Below are 5,677 nucleotides of genomic sequence, written 5' to 3' on the forward strand. Positions count from 1 at the left end.
ATTAAAATAAAGCCAAACGGTGCTACTTCCCTGTTCATGTTTTTTCGCTGCTGCGGTTCTCTCTCAGCTGTTTCTTTAAGTTTGTCAGATGGCGCTGAAGTTTGTGTGAGAGCTGAGTGGGCGGGCCAGGCTGAGCCTGCGTGCTGATTGGCTGGCGCCGCTGAGCCATGTACGAGAGGGGAGGGGGGGGGCGGGAGAGTGCTTCCGTGACAGCGCGCTGCAGTCAGCGCGCCTGCTGACTGACACTGACTGAAAGCATTTGAGCAACATGCGTTAATGCGCGATAAATAAATATCGCCGTTAATAGTCTAATGAATTAACGCGAAATTAACGCGTTAACTTGCCCAGCCCTAATATATATATATATATATATAAAATCACACAGCTATTTATTTGTCTTATTTATAATACTTGAAAATCTATATGTGCACATCTATGTCTAAATACTTTAGTCTGTACTGTATGCAAGCTAAAAACCTTGAAAAAGAATAGTCTTGCACAGCTTTTTCCTAGTGTTACCACTCTGCAGCTTTACTGTGTCCAGTTTTGCAACATGGTGCAGCCTTAGTTTATAGAAGGCAGATACAAGTAGTGAAATCAGCCCGATACATTTCCATGCAGCACAGGAATCTTCTCTGATCCACGTTCACTACAACAGAGCTTAACTTTTTTCTGCCACATACAATATGGCGGTGACGTTGACGTGCGAACCTCCGCCCAACGACGCGTCTACGTATATGATGTCTATGGTTCTGACAGTGGCTCCACCTGGGCGGGGGCGGGGCTTAACCGGGGCAGGAGCTTTAGGTGCGGCTCAGTCAGTCTTCCTGAAAGTGGGGAGAGTTGAAACTGTCAGCGGCAGCCAGGCTCGAAGAAAACGCATCAGCAGAATGGATCTTGATCTGTCGTCGGGTAAGTTTAAATCTGCGACAGCGGGGTTTGTTTCCCCCCGCTGACAGGGTCCGTGTATCTTTTGGTCATTGGATTTTCGTTTCAGAAACAGGAATTGAAAAAACAAAAACAAATGGCCATTTGATTTTTTGTTGTAAAATACAAAAAAGAAAATCGAAATACAAAGCGTTTATCTTTTTCACTGTCAAAAGGGGAAAAGTAAAATTTGAAAAATTATTTGAATTTAATTTTCTATTTTGGGTAACAAAAAACAAAAAAGCTTTTAAACAGAAACAGAAAAACGGCTCGTTTGTTCATACTCCGGAAACCGGATGTGGTTCCTACTGCCTGAGACTACTTTCCAAAATAAAAGCAATATGTTTGACGTGCATCAGGGTATTTTATTATTATTATTTTTTTACACATGTCGACTACAGTTAGTTTACATAATTTATTTCAGTTTTGTGTAATATTCCTTATTATTGAGGTCTGCTGATGAATATGGAAATATATGTTCTGGTCATAGTCACTGTTTAGCCTAAATAACTACTAAAACAATAGCATACAAGCTTAAACAGGCTTGCTGTTGCATGACTCAGATAACTGAAAATTTGCACAGGGATATTAAAACAATTGGTTTGCCCAAGTAACTACTTTCACTTACAGATGACAGATTAAGATCTCAAGATGTTACTCATCGAGAATCCATCTACATGATGTGAAATTCCAAAATAAAAGCCCTCCAAAATCTCTATGTTAAGTCAGTTTGACCTAAGTTGCTGTCAATATTGAATGGTTTTTAGTGTATACTGTCACTTCAACATGGACAGTAGAACACCTCCAGATGTTGCTCATACAAATTGCATCCACATCTGATGTTGTCATTGTTAATATTCTGAAAGGGTAGCATGCAGCTATTGTTGAACAAGAATGTGATCAATGTAAAACACACCTTAACATTCAGGTTCAATTAATACTTTTCTTTTGATAACAGATTGTTACTTTTAAAAATGTGAAAGTGGATTATAGAAAACATAAAACAACTGTAAAGTTTATCAAAATTATGTGTGTTTGTGTGTGTGTCCAAAAAAGCTGGACGATGCTCTTATGTTGTAATTCAACAAGCCCGATATTCATAAAACTTTGGTTCATCCTTTGTGATATGGCTTCTCATATTGAAAATAAGAGACAGAATCTAACTGTTGTATCTTAGAGTCATAGGCCTACTTACTCTCGCTGATTCTTGGACATCCTTCTTTCCCGGAAAAACAAGGCTTTATGCGATACATTCATTCAGCCAATAACAAATAAGACAAAGTTCCACTGAGAGTCTCTTTTGTCCAATTATAGAAAGATCACAACAAAAATGTTCTGTGTGCTTTCTTCTTAGACTGGCTAGTAATTTTTTTTAATTCATATTAATGATTATTTTTATCTGTGTATGACAAAAAATATTTAGTTTCCAATACATTGAGAAACCTAATATACACTATATTGTATTGTATAAGTATTCACTCACCTGCCTTTGACTCTTCTGGAAAGGCTGTCCACAAGGTTGAGTGTGTTTATGGGAATTTCTGACCATTCTTACAGAAATGCATTTGTGAGGTCACATACTGATGGTGTACAACAAGACATGGCTCTCAGTCTCCACTATATTTAATCTCAAAGGTGTTCTGTTGGGTTGAGGTCAGGGCTCTGTATAGGCCAGTGAAGTTCATCCACATCAAACTCTTCCATCCATGTCCTTATGGACCTTGCTTTGTGCTCTGGTGCTCAGTCATGTTGGAGGAGGCAGGGGCCAGCTCCAAACTGTTCCCACAAAGTTGAGAAAATGGAATTGTCCAAGATGTCTAGTCTGTGGAAACACTCAGAGCTCCGTTCACTGGAACTAAGGGGCCAAGCCCAGCTCCTGAAAAAACAAACCCACACCATAATCCCCCTCTGCCAAACTTTACACTTGGCACAATGAAGTCAGACAATCACCATTCTCCTGGCAACCGCCAAACCCAGACTCGTCCATCAGATTTGCAGATGAAGAAGCGTGATTTGTCACTCAGAAGAACGTGTCTCCAATGCCTTGCATTGCACTTGGTGATGTATGGCTTGGATGCAGCTGATCAGCCATGGAAACCCATTCCATGAAGCTCTCTGCACTGTTCTTGAGCTAATCTTAAGGCCACATGAAGTTTGGAATCATGTAGTGATTGACTTTGCAGAAAGTTGGCAACCTCTACGCTCTATGCACTTCAGTATCCACTGAACCCGCTCCGACAGTTTACGTGGACTAACACTTCGTGGCTGAGTTGCTGTCGTTCCAAACATTTCCATTTTCTCATGATACAGCAGTTGACTCAAGAATATTTAGGAGCGAGGAAAGTTGACAACTGGATTTTTTGCCTGCTGGCATCCTATCACAGCTTCATGCTGGAATTCACTGAGCTCCTGAGAGCAACCCATTCTTTCACAAATGTTTGTGAAAACAGTCTGCATGCGTAGTTTTTATACACCTGTGACCATGGAAGTGATTGGAACACCTGATTCTAATAATTTGGATGGCGGAGCGAATACTTTTGCAATATAGTGTATATAGTCATGTTGGAACATCATATCAAATCTTAATGAGCTTTGTTGAGCAGCCTCTGGAGATGTTCTACTGTCACTCTGACTCAAAAATTTCACTTAAAACATAAGGGTTAGTAGCAACATTATCAGTAACTTAGGTCAAAGTGAATATATAGCGAGATTTTGAAGGGCTTTCACTTGAAATTCCACATCAGATGTGGATGAAATTTGTTGCGCAACATCTGGAGGTGTTCTACTGTCAGGCTGAAGTGACAGTATCCCCTGAAAATGTACCGTTTAGTAACAACATTGCCAGAAACTTATGTGAATTGACTTAATGTAGAGATTTTGGAGGGGTTTAATTTAGAAATTCCACATCATGTATATGGATTTTGATGAGTAACATGTCAAGATCTAATTGTTATCTGTAAGTGAAAGTAGTCACTTAGAAAAACCAATTGTTTTAATATCCCTGTGCAAATTTTCACTTTCTGAGTCATTGCAACAGCAAGCCTGTTTAAGGCTGTTGGCTATTTTTTTTAGTAATTATTCAGGCTAAACAGTGACTATGACCAAAATATATATTTCCATATTCACCAGCAGGCTTGAATAATAAAGAAGTTTACATAAAGCTGTGAGAAATTATTTCAACTAACTGAAGTCCACTGTGTAACAAAACAAAGAATAGAATAGGTTGATACACGTCAAACACATTGCTTTTATTTTGGAAGTAGTCTCAGGCATTGCTACCGTAATGCATGGTGTTCGCATGACCTTCAAAATGAAGGGAGGGCTGGCATGACTGCCATGTCCACAGTGGCGGCTGGCTTGACCGCAGTAAACTCAACCATGTTCATTGGAAAATCGCCTCACTTTTTCTTAGAAAATATCGTCTTACTCCCCCTCTCACCTGGGATATCTGCGCTGAGATTTGTATGGATGACAAGCCTTGTTTTTGTCGTGTCTAAAATCAAATCTGCGTAAGGTTCTTAAGACATTTTATTCTGAAAAATGTGGTGCTTTTGCAATGCAGAAGTGACCACTTCCGGTCTCGGAATATGAACAAACGAGCCTCTTTTTCGTTTACGTTTTAAAACATTTTTTTGTTTTTTCTTACCCGAAATGGAAATGAATTTCAAATAATTTTTCAAATTTCACACTTTTCGCTTATGGACAATGAAAAATAAAAGCTTTGTATTTCGATTTTCTTTTTTGTATTTTTAAAAACAAAAATCAAATGGCCATTTGTTTTTTGTTTTTTTCAATTCCTGTTTCTGAAACGAAATCCAATGACCAAAACATACACTGACCCTGACAGGGATCCGTCTGTGGTTGCAGGAGAATTTATTAAGTAAAGCGCCTGGCAGCAGATTGTGAAATGGGGGCAATAATATTAATAAAAAAGCTTTCCCTTACGAATCAGTTTGTGATTCTTCTTGTTTTTTTTAACCCCCAAACACTTCAACCATGTCCGTTTGCAGCTTTGGGTGGAAAAGATGAGGAGGTGAAGAAGACGGAGGCACAGAAGGACGAGCTGAGCTGGCCTTGGAGCAAAAACAAGGATAAAGACAAGAAGGTAGGAGACCATTTGGTCTTTTGTAAGACGTTTAGTGGAGGCAAGTCAGACATAAACTATGCTGGATTTGGTGCTGATGTGTGTAAGCTTGTGTAAGGCTTGTGGGAGTTGCTCATGTGAAATACTACCTTGTTGCATGTTGCCAGAGGCTTTTATTTATTTTTTTTATTTTTAAAAACAAAGAGCCAGGGCAGTTCTGGTTCTACATTAGATGTACGAGTTGTCCTATCAGGCATCACTCATCAGAGTTTCATTCTGCCCAAACTCTTCCTGTTCTCCTGGTGACAAGTCTATAGTAAAGACAAGGACAAGTCTGACCACCAAAAGGAAAGACAAGACAAGAACAAGTCTGACCACAAGGAAAAGAACAAGAAACAAGTCTGACCACAAGTCCAAGTCTGACCACAAGGACAAAGAGAAGTCCAAGGATGGCAGTAGCAAAAAGAAGAAGGAAAGAGGAAAGAAAGAAGGGACGAAGGTAAAGACAGCGTTCATCATCATCGTCATCATCATCTAGCAGCAATGAGGTACAGTATCCCCATTTTAATACCAGCTATTTCTGTTGGTTTGACAGAGAACCCCGCAGATTATCAGGTAATCTCTGTGTTTCCGTGTTCATATCTGGCGTTTGTAGAAAACCTAGGG

At 39.5% G+C, this 5,677-nt stretch overlaps 1 long non-coding RNA gene across 1 annotated transcript; it reads left to right on the forward strand.

Annotated features, from left to right (window-relative positions):
• Positions 1–835: 835 nt before the first annotated feature.
• Positions 836–5,041, forward strand: LOC118562195. Its single transcript, XR_004930509.1, has 2 exons — positions 836–912; positions 4,938–5,041. It is a non-coding gene; the product is annotated as an uncharacterized LOC118562195 (long non-coding RNA).
• Positions 5,042–5,677: the final 636 nt, after the last annotated feature.

The sequence above is a fragment of the Fundulus heteroclitus genome, unplaced genomic scaffold, assembly GCF_011125445.2.
Source record: "Fundulus heteroclitus isolate FHET01 unplaced genomic scaffold, MU-UCD_Fhet_4.1 scaffold_821, whole genome shotgun sequence".
Classification (NCBI taxonomy): domain Eukaryota; kingdom Metazoa; phylum Chordata; class Actinopteri; order Cyprinodontiformes; family Fundulidae; genus Fundulus; species Fundulus heteroclitus.